Source organism: Euphorbia lathyris, chromosome 3 (assembly GCF_963576675.1).
Source record: "Euphorbia lathyris chromosome 3, ddEupLath1.1, whole genome shotgun sequence".
In the NCBI taxonomy this organism is placed as follows: domain Eukaryota; kingdom Viridiplantae; phylum Streptophyta; class Magnoliopsida; order Malpighiales; family Euphorbiaceae; genus Euphorbia; species Euphorbia lathyris.
In genome coordinates, this window is record NC_088912.1 from 33,031,339 (window position 1) to 33,051,328 (window position 19,990).

Sequence of the window (19,990 nt, forward strand, 5' to 3'; positions counted from 1 at the left end):
AAATATTACATAAATAGTTTATGTAATCAACCAATTAAATTTAATTTAATTGAGTTTTTGCATGTTTGGCGTTATGGACATATTAGACCCTCTATAATAGTTATTTAGTCTTTTGGTATTTTAAATAGGACCTGCGTGTCCTGCCTTCTCTTACTCTCTATTGTATTTCTCTTCTCATCCAAATCCCTTCAAGTAAATTGAAGTTTCTTAGAAATTGAATATTGTTGTAATTCAAGGCGCCAAGGAGAAGACGGAGGACCCAAAGAGAAATATGTAATAGTTAGTATTTCCCTAGGGTGGCCTTTTATTCCGTTTCTGGCTCAACGGAATAAACTTAGAGATATGTCCATAATTGTCAATGTTGAATGTATGAATGTTTGATATGTGCTAAAGCAAATCAAGACTAGGTTAGATTATGAGACTTAAATAAAATCCCTCACTAATCAAAAGTTAAGTAAATAAGCAAGTTATTAAAATCGGTTGCCCCTCCCTAATATTATAATTCAGCCGGCAGTACTGGGGGCCTTTGGGTTGTTGAGTAAACTCAAGCTCGGGGTCTTATGGTAACACCTGAATTATCGAAAAATTATTTTTCACGAATATGGGGTAATGCTTAAATTAGGATAGAATAATTGGATGAGTAAACTCATGTTGTTCTAACCTAATGGGCAATATGGTTGGGATTGATAGACGACAAATATCAGTTACTAATGTGGTTAGTAACCCAACAACCTAGAAATCACATGTTTTGATGTGATTGATTACATGAATCTACCTAATGAATGAAACTAGCTTGTTGAGTAAACTCAAGGTGAAATTTCAAGAGTTAGGATTCTAGCTCACTAAAGGAATTGTGAATATCCTTCGAATTAAGTTAATTATGTTCATGTTTACTACGTCAATGTGTAGAGACGAAAGAGTCATGTTTTCAACTATCTGAGCTTCTGATGAGTCAAAGAGTAGTGCTGCACTCGAGGTGATCCCTACTACGACGTAAACTAAGGGATAAGTGTACCCCGTTGTTATCAAGTAATAAATCTGGTTAAGTCTAGGTATCGAATCCACGGGATTTATACCCACAAGTATTAAACTACTCGGTTCTATACGTTATCTAGGCGATGAATACTTTAGGTTGGTTTTGGTAACAGTTATAAACTACTCCTAAACTTTAGCTGAGACAATTTTCATGCATTTCAAGCCCTTTGGGATGATATAGATTGCGTTAAGTTACAACACGTGATAAACAATATTTTAGAATATATACTAGTGACAATTTACTCTTGCAAAACGACCAACTCCATGCATTTCTTAGGTCATGGTTCCCTCTTAAGGCGACTCTAATTCTTAGGTTCAGAAAATAGGGCATGTAAGCTCCGTCGCTTGTCAATTCCTACGGCTTCCGAGTTGTCAATTCTAGTAAGGCAACACCTATGTGAATCCTAATGGATTTCGGAGTTTGTAAGCAACCTACACAATAATCAATTATGAGAATCAAAGCAAGGAATAAACATCAACAAGTATAGTGAAACTGAAAACCATAAATCCTATAATATTGATATGAAAAGCGTAAATACGGAATACAACCGAATTTAGCACGTAAGAAGAGTACAAACTAGTTAACAAGGAAAAAGGGAAGAAGAATCAGCCATTAGAACTCGCTAACCGTACTCAAGCCCATCGTTTTGGATTCAGAGGTGGAACCCTCAAGCTTGGGGAAAGAGGATGGTACGTAACTTCATCGAGGGAATAGGAGAATTACAACAAGATCTCAAGGTGTAAGGAACTTTATTACATATGAATTGAATCAAAACTCTCTCAAACTAGAATGTAAACTATACCTAATGAATTGAATGTCTAATTGAGTGCCAAGCACTCCTATTTATACAGAAATCAAGCTCGAGCGCAATCATAATTACATTTTTCTTCGGTCATTTCACACTTCAAAATGCTGAAAAATGGTCCCACACGGCGTGTGGGCTTGCTTCTAGTCAAAACTGGCTGAAATTCGACGTTTGAAAAGTTGTTTTAGGCTCCCCACACGCTATGTGGACCATCCACACACCGTGTGGGACAGTCACACGACGTGTGGGATGCCTATTGACTATGAAACAGCTCCAAAATGTCTTTGTTTGACTGTCGTTCTTGTCCCCTTTACACCCACACGCCGTCTTGACTTCCCACACGTTGTGTGGGACTCTGGAAGAGGATTTTCTACCTTTCACATGTCGTGTTATACGTCACTTCTATGATTTTTGTCTGTCTGTTGCATCTTATATGCGTTCTTTGAGCTTGTAAATACAACTAGTGTCGATCGTTTCACACTTCAAAATGCTGAAAAATGGTCCCACACGACGTGTGGGCTTGCTTCTAGTCAAAATTGGGTGAAATTCGACGGTCGAAATGCTGTTTTAGGCTCCCCCACACACCGTTTGGACCATCCACACACTATGTGGGACAGTCACACGGCTTGTGAAATGCCTGTTGACTATGAAATAGCTCTAAAATGTCTTCGTTTGACTGTCATTCTTTTCCCCTTCACACCCACACATCGTGTTGACTTCTCGCACGCCGTGTGGGACTGTGGAAGAGTATTTTATTCCTTTCACATGTCGTGTGATGCGTCACTTCTGTGATTTTTGTATGTCCATTGCATCTTACGTGTATTCCTTGAGCCTACAAATACAACCAGTGAAACTCGAGATTACTTGATTTATTTAGTTATTTTATTTATATTACTTCTCATTGATTTATTGAAATATGCATAAAACTAAACACTAAACTTAATTATTTAGCTCAAGAATAAACTGTAAATTATCCCAAAAGGTAGGGATAAAACGTCCCTACCAGCTTGACACTCAGTGCACTAATGAGAACAGAGTGTAGAATCTACCTTTGAAAGAGATATGGGCATGTTGGGCGAAGGATTCAGAAGTATGGTCTAGAATGATGTACGCAAGCTAACACATAAAAGGAAGAGGAAAAGGCTTAGCTAGATCCCTTATAAGGGATCATTTGATGCCTAATTCAGTTCTAGTCTTAAAGAGAGTAAAAATAGAGAACTTGGAGAGAGAAGTTCTGAAGAATATTGAAACTTTTATGAAGGGAGTTAGACCTTTTTATATATGAGTGAGCATCTAATTAAGAGAAAATGACTTCCTAGAGCACATCATGTGATCGAATTTCGATGGCAACCTCCTTTTTTCCTAGCTGGATGAAGGTGAACACTAATGGCTCTACTCTTTTTATTTTCCAAAATCGCCTTTTTGGAGATTTCTCTCTCTAAAAATTCATTTTCTCTCTTCTAACCTAACAACACCTAAAATGACCTAAAAACAAACTTTTGTAGAATTAAAGTTGCTTAAAATATTATCAATTCTTGAAAAATTTTATTTTGACATCATCAATTGTCATTGTGAGGCGTTCATTGAAGTTTAGTGGTTATATTAGAAAGTGCAAAGTTGAGTGGCTTTTATGTTACATTTATAAGTTTAGTGGTCATACCATGAAAAATGAGTAAAGTCAATGGCCATTGGTGTAATTTACCCATAAAAAATGTTATGAACTTTTTCTTTTTCTTTTGCTTTTTTGGTGAAATGAACTTTTTTCATTTTAGCTAGCTTTTAATATCTGGTTTTGGAATACAAAATCAACTATATCATTGTAAAGTGAGAAATATGCTTAAAAGTACCATGTTCATTAATTTCTCAGGATTTCGTTTACACCTAAACCTATGACAAATGTACCTTAAACCTCTGGAAACTCGTTGTGAGGCGTTCATTGAAATTTAGTGGGTATAATGTTAGAAAATGTAAAATTGAGTGACTTTTATGTTACATTTTGAAGTTTTGTAGCCATATTGTATGTACACAATGAGATGCATATGTTAGCAAGTCGGGTTAGGGTTCTTTAATTAGTCCTACAAAGCAAGTAGTTTGTTCAATGGTAAATGGGAAAAATAACACCATTCCTTTGATTCTCAATAGGCGAATCAGTTGGAAATAGCTCTCTAATTAGCTTAGGTGAGATTTTGATTGCTCCAAATGGAGTAGAGTTATTTATTAAGGTTCGGTACTAGATGTTGGAATGGATTGTTGATCTAATGTTTGCAAAAGGAGTGGTTGTTTGAGGGTTTCTATTTCTCCCACTCATCCCTGAAGTCATTCTTGACAAGACATAACCTATTTCGGCGCCATGGCGTTTGCGAGTCTCACGAATATTTGAGCATCAATTTCAGAGGATGTTTCCCAAAACTCCTTGTGAGGAAGATGCACCATTCTACCTAGATCTACTTTTGGTGTTGGTGATATCATCAACCCCAGGTAGGGAAGAAGAACTATATTATCTGAGTTTGAAGGAAATCCCCAAGTTCTTGCACTTGTGTTAATTATGTTCATGTTTACTACATCAGTGTTTAGAGATGAAAGGGTTATGTTTTCAACTATCTGAGCTTCGCACTCAGTGCACCAATGATAACAAACTATAGAATCTGCCTTTGAAAGAGATATGGGCATGTTGGGCAAAGGATTCAGAAGTATATAGTCTAGAATGATGTATGCGAGCTAACACATGCAAGGAAAAGGAAAAGGCTTAGCTAGATAATCTGACGCCTAATTCAGTTCTAGTCTTAGAGAGAGTAAAAATAAAGAACGTAAAGACAGAAATTCTGAAGAATATTGGAACTTTTATGAAGGGAGTTGGACCTATTGGGGTTTAGTGTCCTATAGACAATTGTTCCAGGATATAAACCTAATGTAAATGAATTGTTCTTTATGTCATTTGTTTTAATAAGATATGGTTTCATAATTGTATAAAGGCAACATCTTTTAAAGAACTAAATAAGTCTAATAAAAGGAAATCCCTAAGTTTATTTAAAGTGATTATAAAGTGTTCATACAAGCATAAAGTGAGACGAAACATTATAATAAACTAATAAACTTAAAACCACCCCAAGTCAAGTGATATGTTTTGAATAGGGATTGACATAACACTGTTGAGACTTGCACGTAACAATGTTTTCTGTCGAGACAGAGAGCTGATCTCACAAGCTTCAGATATGCAGATATCTGGACAGTTACATGGATCCAATAAAAGGGGTTCATTAGGATTGGGGGCCCGACTTGAGATAACAGGATGGGTAGATTTATCCTTGTCACATGTTCATCTCATTGGTATTAATAGGTATAAGTAATCCTAAGACTCAAAGGAATGTTAATTAGTGATTCTGGATTATGGAATGTGATGCTTTGATCATGTTGTAACACGATCCATAACATGGATGACTCTGGGGTGTGTACGGCAGACGTTGGATATCACAGGAAGTAATTGCAGGATAGTTAACATTGGATTGAGCATTTGTCACTCCTGATAAATTGGAGATACGTCCAATGATCGCTTGTGGAAGACTTAACTCTAAATCCTTGTAAGGTGATAGCTTAAGACTTGAAATGCAGATTTCACTTAACTTATCTAATTGGAGTTAACTCTGCCTGTACAAGTAAAACAACGTCTCGCTATATATGACTTGACATTATCCATAGTCATAAGATTCTGTTTAAGGATGTAGTTGATGAAGGGTCGAATTATACTATAACTAATACGGAAAGGTCAACGACGGAATCAACCTGTCTTCTTATAGCTCTGGGGGAATGTTTCGGATCTGCCAATCACAGTTCGCGTACTCATTCCGTTATACAAAGATTGAATATAATTTTGAGAAATTAATTTAATAGTTGTATACGGCTCGAAGCAATAAGAACCTAATGGGTCACACATAAGACTTGGAACCCAAAAGAGAAACAGATGTTAATTAATTGACAGAAGCCCAACTGAGTCCACTAAGGCCCAGTAACAAGGGGGCAATTTTATGTGCTATGTCACATAAAGGAATTAATTTAATTTAAACAATTATATAATTAGATTATGATTATGGATTAAATTAATTATAGGATAAATAAGTTAGGAGGTTTATTCAGACTAAATTGCTTCTAATTATTATCCTATTAATAAGTTATTATTATCTTTATATTTAGATATAATTATAGATAATAACAATAAGAGTTTTATTCTGAATTAAATTCTTATTCAGTAACCTAATTCTATCTGACTAGGGTTTAGATGGAAGATGCTATATAAACTCCCCTTAGTGGTAAATTTCGGCCACCCCTGCTTATCCCGAAGAGAGAGAATTTCGACCCCTAATGTAGTGGATCATCTTTCACCGCTTGCTTCCGATTCAATTGATTTCATCTCTTTCCTTTTACTCCTTGATCTTGTGTTGATTAATTAGAGGCAATCTATCTTGATTGCTATTATACGGTTGAGTTCTAACTTCGTTTGAATTGTGTTTTTGTTTTGTGCTCGTGAACTCGGAATAAGAGTTGAGGGCACTACGCTTGCAACAGTAGATAGTTCATCAAAAGGTATTTCCTTCTATCCCTCTTTATATGAAATAACGATTAACGGATCTTGGTTAAAGGAAATAGGTTAAAATTTTTATATTTCCGCTGCCAAACGTTTGCCTATTTCCTTCAGGACCCTTTTATATATAAGTGAGCGTCTAATTAAGATAAAATGACTTCCTAGAGCACATCGTGTGAGTGAATTTCGATGGCAACCTCCTTTTTCCCAGCTAAATGAAGGTGAGCCCTAAGGTCTCTACTCTTGGGGCTCCGGTCGATGCAGGGTTCGGTGGCATTTTCTGTAATACAAGGGGTTCCCACATAATGCTTTTCCTTTTTCCATCGTCTATTCCTACAATGGATTACGAACGATGTACTAGCACATATTACTTTAAAATTCATTTGAAAAAAATGCTAATTATATCTTTAAAAAAAAGAAAATGAATTAAAATATGGGATGAATGAAGGTAGCAAGATGATCTTTTTAAGATAAAGACAGTCCAAAATAAGGCATGTTATCCCCCAACACTTTGGGTTTGTCAGTTTATTGTCTTAAAATATTGTCACGATTGCTTTATTTGTTTTATTATTCATTAGTTTCGAGTGCTTCTCTGTCTTCATAAATAAAAATATAAAAAGACGTAGAACGACATCAAATATTAAGACGTGTCAAAAGAATTCTAGACCATGTATTGGCACGTGTTACTTTTAAATTAATTTGAACAAAAAAATGTTAATTATAACCTAAAAAGTGAAAAATGAACTATAATTTAGGACGAATCATGTCGCAATATGAACTATTTTTTTGGGATATGGAAAATCCAAAAGACCGCACGTCATATCTTTCTGGATTTGTCAGCTTGTTGTTTTAAAATCTTATTATAGTTGTTTTTGTTTTATTGTTCCGAACTAGTCTTAAATGCTTCCATGTCTTTTAAATAGAAATATTTATCAAATATCCCATGTACGAAAATAATTACGAATAATGCATCGACACGTGTTACTTTTAAATAAATTTGATAAAAAAAAGTGTTAATTATAATTGGAAAAAAAAAACGAATTGTAATTTGTGGCGAATCAAAGTTGCAATATGAACTATCTTTTCGGAATCCAAAATAAAGCATGTTATCTCTTATTAGATTTTTCGGTTTCTTAATTTAAGACTTTGTAATGATTGCTTTGTCAGTTTAATTTATTGTTCCGAGAAGTCTTGAGTTCATAAATAGAAATATTTAATAACGTACACCAATATCAAATAGTAACACGTATACAAACGATATATTATAACGTTATACTTTTAATTTAATTTGAACAAAATAATTGGGTAAATTACACCCATGACCCATGACCACTGAACTTTACTCATTTCCACAGTATAGTCACTAAACTTCAAAACGTAACATAAAAGTCACTCAACTTTACATTTTCTAATATTATTATCATTAAACCCTAACTAACGCCTCAAAATGAAAATGTTCAAGATTAAAGTTATTTATAAAGACATTTACCATTATATTACTTTCCAAAATCACCATTTCTGGATCATTCTCTCTTTAAAAATTCATTTTCTCTCTCCTAAACAACACCTAAATGACCTCAAAATAAAAAAAAAAAAAATCAAAGAATTAAAGTTACTCAGGATATCATCAATCCTAGGAATTTTTTATTTTGACGTTGTCAATGGCTATTGTGAAACGTTCATTGAAGTTTAGTAACCGGAATATTCCTAAATTGTAAAGTTAAGTGACTTTTAGATTACTTTTTGAAATGAGATGGTAATAGCTTAAAAAATAAGTAAAGTTGAGAGGGTCATGGGTGTAATTTACCAACAAAAAATGTCATGGACTTTTTATTGTTTTGCTTTTACTTTCTTGAGGAGATGAAGTTGTTAAATATAGGTCTCTTTTTGTATCCTGTTTTGGAATACAATCAGCTACATTACTGTAAAGTAAGAAATATGCTAAAACGTACCATTTTTATTAAATTCTGAGATTTCGTTTAGACCTAAACCCATGACAAATGTACCTTAAACCTCTGGCAACTCATCAAACACAATCTCCACTATCCAATCAACATTTACCACTTCTATTACATCTTTCCACATTGATCCTATCTCTCTTACAAAACAAACAACCTAAGCTGTTTTGTCTCTCCTATAACAAGCTCTTCCTACGCATTTCATTTCCACACATCCAATCCATACCTACCTGAATATATCAATGCCTACACTCTCAACTCCGGCACCTTCTCCACCGGAGCCACCGCGTCACTCCTCCTCCGACGATGACTCCTACGGATGGAATCCATACGTCATCTCAGCGCTCTTCGTTATGTGCATTACTATCCTGGTTCTCAGCTACTTCAGGGTCGCAAAACGCCTCCTTGACATGATCTTCGGACATGATGATAATCAGGTGCATGTGGATGTGACTGCGGTCGGACAGAATGATCAGTCGCTGTCGGCGCAGTTTCAGAGCAAGGGACTGGAGACTGCCGTCATGGAATCACTTCCGATTTCGCAATTTAAGAAGAAGAACCCCGAGGATGACCCGAGTGAATGTGCTGTCTGTTTAGCGGAGTTTGAGGATGATGAATGGATCAAACATTTACCTGTTTGTTCTCATGTTTTCCATGTTGGTTGTATTGATACTTGGTTTCAGACTCATTCTACCTGTCCTATTTGCAGATCTTCTGTCGGTGAGGGTTATTCCATTTCTATGGAAACTCTGATTGAGAATCTCACGAGGGAAGATTTCTTCCATGAGGATACCGAGATTCCTCAGACCAGCAGTGCAGTTCCATCTGAGGAAATCGCAACCGGTGGTTCGTAAAACATATGTTGTTACATCTGGGTAACATATATATATAAGTATTAGTATTAAGAAAGAATAATTAAACATCGTACATTGTAGATAATTCCATTTATTTTATTTTTTCGTTTGAGTCGCTTATGTTATATAGGGGTGTGATTTCAGTCATGTCATTGTTCTCACAGACCCTTCTTTTGTATTATATAGTTATGGTAATAAAATATTGTGTTATGTATGAATCCCTCCTGCATAAACTTAACGTTTTCAATTGGGAACTTCACCTGAAAACAGCTTTGGAAAGTTTACATAGACACTCTTCTTTTTATTGTCAAACCACAAAAAATAAAAAATAAATAAATAAATAAAAATATTTATAACCTAAAATGAATTATAATTTGCGGCGAATCAACGTAGCAACATAAACTATCTTTTCGGAATAAAGAGAACCTAAAATAAGGGACGTTATCTCGGATTGGATTTGTCGGTATGCTGCATTAAAATCTTGTCGTGATTGCTTTGTTTGTTTTATTATCTCCTCATTTTGAGTGCTTTTTTGTCTTCGTAAATAGAAATATAAAATGATGTAAATCGGTATAAAATAGTGATAGGTATTACAAGAATCACAAATGATGTATTGGCACGTGTTACTTTCAAATTAGTTTGAAAAAATGCTAATTATCGGATAAAAATATGAAAAGTGAATTATAATAATTTGGGACGAATCAACGTAGCAATATGAACAATTTTTTTGGGAATATAGAGAATCCAAAATAAAATGTTATATCTTTTTGAGTTTGTCGGTTTGTTGAAAAAAAATATCTTGCTGTGGTTGCTTTTATTTTATTGTTCTGAAATGTTTTCGTGTCTTTATAAATAGATATGCTTATATTAAAACGATATAGATCGACATAAAATATTGATACGTATCAAAACAATTACAAAAGATATGTTGACACGTGTTACTTCTAATTTAATTTGAACAAAACATATACTTTTAATTTAATTTGAACAAAACATATTATCAATTTATTAATTTTAATGCTTTTAGCTAGGAAAGCTAAAAAAAATTGATTTTGAAATTTAGAAAAAAAAATGTTAAACGCACTTAATAGACTACCATAAAATATGATGAAGCATCTGGGCCGCAGATGCCCACGAGCAGCACCACAGGAATAAATTAAGCCCACCAGCCAGGTTTGGCCACCCCTTGTAGCCACGTACAACTAAGGCTGACGATTGTGACAACCCAAGCCAAGGGAAGTAAAGACCTTTTAGCCGTTCGAAAGTCAAGCCTAAAGAGATCTCACCCTATGGTAAAGGATCTTTTGACACACACACACACACACTCTCTCTCTCTCTCTCTCCCCCCTTATATTATTACTTTCATCTTTGCACTACCTACATATAACTTGATCATCAAAGTGTGTCCTAGGGACCACTCCCAGTGTAGAGACCACAAGCAGACATAAGGAACCATTCGAATCTCAACTTCTCATCATTTGGTGTGGTGAGCGTGGACCGAACAATATTTAAATCCTACAGATTCATTTGAAAGAGCATGACAAGATGGTTGGAACTCCCCTATCGAGAGAGCCAACTCCCACTAAAGAGGTCATATGTACTTGCCAATAAACGAAATTGAAGGAAACTGAAGTAACGAAGAGCAAACTCAACTTCAAAGACATAGTGACAGAGTTTGAAGACAAGACCCACCGATCCTACTGAACGGCTGATGAAAATACTTCGAGATTGCTAGGATGCACAAGCCTAGTAAGTGGAAGCACATCAAAAAAGGATGGTGACTCAAAAGGCCATGCAAGAGGATAATAGAAAGTTATATGAACTCCTGCAAGCTAAAAAACCTCCCCTATTGAAGGCTATCCCCATAAAAATGGGCGAAACAATAGAAGGCAATGATGTCCTCCCTATGGGAGAGCAGTCCCTCGTTCTAACACCAGAAGTTCCTTAAACATCCCAAATGGCTAACAAATCCCCCTTCGAGCAAGGAGAAGGCTGGAAAGTCAACTTTTAAATATTCCTCAAAAAAATGCCATACGCGGCCCCATCAGGGGGAAGGTCACATCTAGCAAAACCCATTGGTCTATTATATTATCAAAGCTAATTCCCTAAAAACTGGAAAACCTCGCAGATCCTAGCCTATACAAGGATTGAAGACCTTGAGAGAACACTCCACCTTTATGAGCATGATGAACCTTTACTTCAAGGAGGATCATGTCATGTGCAAAGTCTTTACCACCACCCTCGTGATGTGGCCTAAGAGTGGTAGAGGCTTGGAAGCTGAATTCGTCGATTATACCAACCTTCTATAAGACTTATTCATTGTTCGTTTTATTGGGGCAGTCGACACTAAAATAATAAGCTCAGACTTAAACGATGTAAAGCAACGATCGATTGAGCCCTTATATGGATAGTTGGCTTGATTCCACCATATGTCATCCCAAGTCAAATCCACGAACCTAGAGATAGCCATCAATGCCTAGCAAATTGGATGACCTACAAGTCCTTCGACAAAAATGTTATACTAATCCCCCTCTATCATTCCAAGAACTAATGGTCGTCGGGCAAAGCTTCATCCACTACGACGACAACACGAGACCGACAGCTTACGAAGAAATGGAAGAAAACAAAGCCAGGGAAAAAAAGAAAAATGAAAAGTAGTAAGGGAAAAGGGGAATATTAGAGTCGGAGAGGTGAAGCTTGTTGAAACACCTTTCCACATGATTTTGATTTGACAAAATTATTTAAGTTAATCCATGATTAAGGGGCAATTAAATTTAAGTGCTTTGATTTAATTGTACTAATGTGTTTGTTCAATGTTGAGTATAATTATAAATGAGAACAGAAATAAAAAGTACGACAGAAAGAAGTCAGCATGAGCCAAGCAAGCTGAGTAGAACACAACTCAGTATCAAAGAAGAGAAGTCTTCCTCTAAACTAAAGCTTGCAGACGAAGCTGGCCATGGAAGCTGAGTAGAATGCAACTCAGCATCGTATAAAACAAAGATCGAAGGCAACGTCTATTAGAGTCAAGCTGAGTATTCATCAGGACAGCGCCAATGATCCGTTTGCTAAAAGACAAGATCCGACAGAGATCTGCGCCAATTCAGAAGCTTTGGAATTACGCAAGGAGACAGTTTTGAGACGCATGGGTCAACTGGTCGTTGGCTAAAAGACGAAACTGGCGCTAGAAGATGAACCTGGCGGAAGAAGACAAGCCTGACGCCTGCTAATTTCAGACGATAGGATTGGCCTGCAATATCTGTATGCTGACCAGTGAATGACGAAAGGAGCCGTTTGAATTCAATGGATACATCTGAATTCAAATGATTGAGGCATCAGAAATTCACTATAAAAGGACAAGCCCAACTCTTGGATCCTTTGCCGAAGTACAAAAAGAAAAGAGCATACATACAAAGCACATTCAAACAAGAAAAGAAAATCTTACACCAAATTCTTATCTCTGTGTAAAAGTCTAGATTGAATTTGTATTCATCTAAAGTATTCTTCATCTAGAAAGAACAAGTTTGTATCAATTGTAAAAGTTGAGAGAGTGGTGCTGAGTACTCGGTTTTAGTACTCAGCGGTAGAGAAAATCTAAGTGTTTGGTTATAGCGCTTAGTGGGGTTGAGTAGACGAATAGAGGACAGTACTCTTGCATACTCAACTACTTTGTAAATGGTTTGTGCTCTACCTTTAAAGAGCTCAGTATTGGATTGAAAAAGCCTGAAAGTATTCTGGGGACTGGACGTAGGCGGTGAGGCCGAACCAGGATAAATCTGCTGAGTAATCTCTAACTCTTTCTCTCAATATATATATGTATGTGTTGCTTGCTTGAATTACTCAGGATATAAATTGTATAAGCTGACACTGAGTAATTAGAGTGCTGAGTTGGAAGCTGACCTAAGTGTTAATTCCCAACTCGCAAGTAAAACGGTTCTAGTCAGCCTCTAACTAAAGCTGTCTTACATCTCTCTCGGCCGTGCTGACCAAAACTGAGTTAAGTAATTTAAAGAATTGATTTAGTCAGCATAATTAAGTGAAAAAGTTACATTAGTTCCTAACCCCCCCTTGGAACTAATTACACGGGACCAACAAAGCTCACATCCCCTACCGCCCCCACAGGGAAGAACCGTGAAGAGAAGCTATTATTGTCGTGATTTGTAGCATTTTCTGTACTTAATTAATATGTTTTTAGTGATATTTTGATAAGTTTTAATAATGGTTTTTATATATTTTCTTCATTTTATGTATCTAAGTCATTTTGTGTGTTTTTCAGACACTTTCGCAAGGTGTTCGACACAAATAACCAAAGTCGGGGCTTAAGGTGAGAACTTGGGAGTAAAATGGAATGGAGTGAAAAAATGAGTTTTTAGTGATTTCTTGTATGCTTCTCGTCGAGATGGAGCTGGCAGAAATAAAGTCTCTTTGTTCACACTATGACAGATTTGACACATTTTTGTATTTTCATCGTATCTCCCTTATACGGACTCGGATTGAGGCGATTCAAAATGCGTTGGAAAGCTAAGAGAAATATGTACAAATGATTAATAATAATTATCTCCAAATTCGAAGCGTAACAGGCCCAGAAAATTATCCCAAGTTGATGAACATATTAAAGCCTATGATTCCTTTCCCACCTTTACTCATATCAACTCCTAAATTGTCAAAGTCTTCCACCACCCTCTTTAAAGCTGAGTATGGAAGATTAAGGAGTTATGGGACATAAGGAGACTTGGTCTTTGGAAACATTTGTGCCATTTTACTATAAAAGGAGACATTGAGAGCCATTTGAAGACACCAAGCTTAGGCTTAATTCCTCCCTCTATAATGTTATTTTGCTTATTTTTCTCTTCAAAGTTCAATTGTATTTATTGTTGTAATTGTTGTTATTGTGCTCAAGTTGTTGTTTGTGCAAAAGTTCATCCAATAAAAGTAAGTTTTAAGTTACCGAAGAAGTTTGTTCGGCAATCATCATTACGGTTTCTTCTAAACTTCAATCTCTTTTATTACTATGAACTCCATTATCTATCTTTCTAAGGTGTGTTTTAATCTAATTATGGGCTAAAACCCTATTAACTAAGGCTAAAAGCGGATCTTAACCTTAATTATATGGTAATTACGTTTAACCTATTTAAACTATGTTTATCCTTTTTTAGAACTAACTTATGATTCTTAATGCTTGTATGTGATGGGCCCGATTCCTACTTGAATATAATTAACCGTTTATATTGACCGTGATTAAATTGATTAATCAAAATTCATAAGTTAGACCTAATGACCATTTAGTGTGGCTTATTGGTTTTCCAAGGTTTTTCATGAATCTTATTACAAATCTTAGATTTATTACTTGAGTCGGGCCAAGGGAAAGTAATTAATCGAAAGTTTAGAACTAATTACTCGAGCGGTTTTTCTTGAATCTTAAGTAATCACTTTAGTCGGACCAAGGTAAAGTAGGTTAAAAAGGTTTAGATTAATAAAACTTAATGCTTCTCTGGATTAATTACTTGAGTTGGACCAAGGGAAAGTAATTAATCGATAGTTTAGAGTCAATCTTGAGAATCTATTAGTTAATAAGAAAAACCATCATCTTAAAAAGGATAAAACAACTTAAAAGGGTTTAAGTGTTATTACCAAGCAAAGAGGTTAAGTGAAACTAGAAGCCTTAGTTTCTCATCAAATTTGTATAATTTTCATTTCATTTCTTGCTTAAGTCTTAGCTTGGTTGTCCAACAAACTCCACCTTTTGATTGTTTAAATAATAGATAGTAAGCAAAGAGATTAGTACTTATAATCACCATCCTCGTGGGAACGATACTCTACTTTCACTTTATTATTTGATACACGACTAAGGTACACTTGCCTTCACATGCACGTATACATAAAATGCACATCAGAAGCCTAAGAAGACATAGGGACAACGAGGAGCACAGGTCGGGAGGTCCACTATACGGACAAACCATATCCCTCAAGGCAGGACAACGAGGCAGAAAAAGGATGAGCCTAGCGTGCCATCGGACCCTTATCCCATATCCACACAAGGAAGAGACAAATTCTACAAATTTCATAATTGAAGTGGGCATAATATTGACGAATGTAAGCATTACTCTAAGGAATGCAAAAAGCTACTGCTCTAGGGTCCAAGCCCTAGAGGCGGGCAACTAAGGAAAGGTCCCCAACATTCGAGAGACACAACTCCTGACAGAAAGGACCCCAAACGCCCAAGATGCCAATAGGAGATACAAGTAATCCACGAAAGGGCCCTTACCCATAGAGAAGACCGTCTAAAAAGAAGTTAAAGGGCCACATAGCACAATCCCTCTAGTCAACCCACCACTAAACACCCCTCACAATGAGGCCCTTATAGTCTATTTCCTAACAATTTCAAATTCCATTGCATCGTGGTAGACACTAGAAGCTCGGTGAACCTTCTCTCATGAAGAGCACTCAAATAAATTAGGCTAAATAAGAAAAGATTGAATGAGAGAACCTTCCCAGTAGTGGGATTATCATACATCAAAGTGCCAGAACTAGGCATCATCTCCCTTCTCGTGGTCTTCAAAGAAAAGGAGAAGCTGGCAGAGACATATGTCGACTGGGTAGTGGTCGACATACCTCATGACATTATCAGCATCTGTGACCTCACATTCACCATTCCCAGTGCACTAGGAAGCCTAGCCATCGAGGGGAACAGGCAGCTAGCCAGAGAGATACATTGGACATCAACCGAACCCCCACGAACAGAACTAGTCATCAACACAGTAGGAAAACCAGAAGATCTAAGAGGATACACTCCTCAACCCCTCGAACCACTATAAGATTTTAATTTAGGAGAGGACCATACACTCAAACTAGGTTCCTAGATGTCTCAAGAGTTGACTGATAATATCAAAGGCACTCTAACTGAGCATGCTAACATCTTCACATGAACTACTTCTAACATCATAGTAGTCCTAGATCACACCGCTCACTTCCTCAATGTATGCCCTACCATAGAGCCAGTTCAGCAAAAGAAACGTCTGCATTCTCGCAACAAGTAAAAGGCAATCAGTTATCTTCCCCAACCTTGTCCACCTTATCCACTTCCTTAAAAAGGCTTCCAGTATCAAATTTTGCCCTCATACCCACTCTTTTTTTAGTAGTCTCACTCATAGGCAGTGAAGCCACTAGTGGATCCTATGGAACAATAGCCCTTTCAATTCCTACCAAAGGCTCTTCATCATAAGCCATCATACCCTCAGTCGCAGCCCCCACATTCATCGATGATGCTCCCAACCTCAAGACCTCAGTAGAACCAGGCTCTAAGAAACCATTATTTGAGGCTAGTGGAAGTACTTCCACCTTTTGGTAGTCATCTGTCATCGGCTCGAACTCAAGGTTGAACTTAAGCTGGTCCAAATCCATCGACTTGTCAGAAACTGCACCATACATTAGACAAAATTAAAGATAAAGTTAAAAGGAATGAATGAGCAAGCGCCAAACCCCTCCTAACCTCAAAGAGTCTCTATCAATACCATACTTCCAGTCAGAGCGCATTTAGCAATGGTAACTTTGATCATTTCCATATTGACTAGATCTTGCCTCGTCTAGCCTAGCCCTTAAAAATACTTCCACAGACCATTGTTCATCCACCCCTCGAAGTGGCCCACCTTCCAAGCCAAGTACATGAACCACCCGTTATTCAAGTAATCCTTTATCAGCCCCTCATAATCCCACTTTAGCTTCGACGAAAGCTCACTCAGCCACCTGATTGTCTCTAAATCACGCACAATCATATCTTTTGGGACCATCCAGGTTCTACGATAAGCTTTGTTTGGATTCTAATTCACAATAAAAGGGAATGTGAAGTCTTTAGTCTTAAGCTTGAAGTAACGATGTCGCCACTCAGGAGGTTTAGGATGTAACCCCATAATGGGTTTAAAATGAAGATGCATCCAACTGACATATTGTGATTGCTTCGATGCCGTAGGCCAGAAAAATTGATGAAAACCCAACTTAGTTAAACACAATCCGGCTTGCCTACACAACGAGTACATCCCCACCATCAGGCACCACCCATTCCCACAAAGAACGGAAGTAAGGGACGTTTCATTCTAGCGTCTAACCCATCTTCATATACCACCATCTCATTTGGGGCACAGTGATCATTGGCCTGCTTTGACCTCGACATCACAGTCGGGATCAAAGGCCCTCCCGACCTATAAATGGTCGTAATCACTCTAAGATTTTTATTTATAATAATGCTATAAGAATTCTCCATCCTCTTCGACTTCGATGCAAAAGGTCTCGCAAAGGGACCACATCAGATTGAATGTTCCACCCATGGCCTCGCGGCCACATATTTTCTCACAATCCTCTATATATTTCCCTGATGCTAACCACTGAATGTTACAACAAGTCTGTTATCATGAACCATCCCCCACCAGATCTAGGAACGGTAGGTGATGGTTTTGGCTCCACTTTCTTCTTTTTTCTAGCCACCTCGGAAGTCGAAGGAGAGTCTATTTCAAGCCCAAAAACCAGCATGTCCTTCCAGCTCCCCCTCACCTTGTGACTCTACTTCCACCTCAGCTCAAGGACTCTTTGAATTAGACGGTTCTCCAACAAACATACCAAGCCAACAATCAAACCCTCAAAAGACTTGGACGACGGAAGAAGCAAGCACCCAACATAGCAAAAAGGAAGAAAAAAAGGAAAACATACAACAAACAAAATGGAGAAAGAGGCAAAAAGGACTGACCTCAAGACCACCGGTAAAATTCCACCTTTGAAGAGGACTATAATAGTATCTCTCTAAAACCCGTCGAAAAAGCTAAAATTGCACCAACCCCAAGGGCGGAATACAGAAAGCCAAAGGAAATGAGAACAATGGAGATACAAAGAAGAGTAAAGAAGTACCTACTGAATTTAAAATGAATGGACCTATTTATAAATTGGTTGTGGGAGTCCGATCGCCGTTGGACTTTATTGCACGGACAATAGATAAAGAGTCATCATTACCTCAAGAACGCAAATGACACATATCCAAAAAGCATCGTTAAGAGCGGCCATTTTTTCCATTAAAACATGCACACATAAAACAATTGCATGATTCAAATAGAAACACCTAACAGCCAACTTCCGCCGAAAAACACAAAGGTATCTGACGCGAGAGAATTCATCTCCCTCAAACTGGATCGAACCTAGTACATCACCTCAACCATAAAAATAGGGACTTCTGATAAAGCATCTGGGCCATAAAGGCCCATGAACAACACCACATGAATAAATTAGGTCCACCATCCAAGTCTACCTACCCCTCGTAGTCACGTATGACCAGGACTGGCGATTGCATCCTAACCCAAGCTAGGGCAATAAAAACCTTTTAGTCATCCCAAGGGTGAAGCTTATAAGTATGGGATCTCACCCCATAGTAAAGGATCTTTTTACTCTCTCTCTCTCTCTCCTTCTCTCTCTTATTCTCTTTATACTGTTACTTTCTTCTTTGCACTATCTATATACTAACTTGATCATCAAAGTACCATAGGCATATGTAAGGAACCATTCGGATCCCAACTTCTCATCAAAACATTTAAAGGTTTTTATACTGAGAGATCATATTGTCAACCAGCAAGAGGTGCGTATCATAGATCATATTGCCATAATTCTACCGGCAAGAGGTCTTAATCATATATACCAGGAGCGACTCCAACATTTTAGAGGTCCTGGAGACTAGATAAAAAAAACAAATAAAGATCAAACCATGGTCGGTCTTGACAATTTATGGATCCTATGCCAAATAAAAAATAAAGCCCTTTTAATAATAAAAAAAAAATTGTACCTAAAATCTTAAAATATATTCCAATAAATGATTAAAAAACTATATCATTAGTAATTGTATGATACGTATTATTACATTCACGAAATACTTTTGTTTATCTAAAATAATAATAATAAAAAAAGATGTTTCACAATTTCTTCAAATTAACCCTCAATCTATATAAAATAAAATAAAAAGCAATCAGACCTCTTTTAAGTCTAAAATACCCTTTTTTTTGTGCCATGTAAATTCTAACATTAATATATGTATAATTTTTTTTACTCCATTTACATATATAGACTTATTTAAAAACTTTTGGGTCCCCACCACCCTTGGGGCGACCTAGGGCCGACTTTGGAACAATTTTTCAGAACACGAAACAGTTAGCAGCTACATTATGTATGATTAGCGTAGAGTATAAAAAAGACCATGGATTTTGACCTTTTTGTAAACACAGTTCCGTTATTTAAAAACTTGCAAACAAAAATATATGGTTTGTGCAATTTGTAAAATCAAGTATTTTGTCAAAAAAAATTATCGTGACTATTTACTTTAGAAAGGAGCGATTTGAAAAAAATTAAGAAATAGAACGTTGCAAATTAACTGACCAGAGTATTTTTTTGACCAAAGAATTCACAATATTTAATTGCAAATTGCACAAACTAAAAACTCATGTTTACAAGTTTTTAAATAGCAAAATTGTATTTACAAATCGAACAATTATAAAAAAAAATTAAAAGAAAATCTTTAACTTACTCTTATTATTAAAAGAGAAGATGTCAATTAAAATAGAAGAGGTCAATTAACTTTTAGAGGCTCCATATTGTTTCATTATTGTAGATAGAGGATAATTAGATAATTGAAAAATAGATCAGTGCATTATGAACATCGTTCGAAACGAATGCTGTCTGGACCGCTTAAGCGTTCGAAATTGAGAATTCGCCGCGATTTTCTCCAATTAGTCA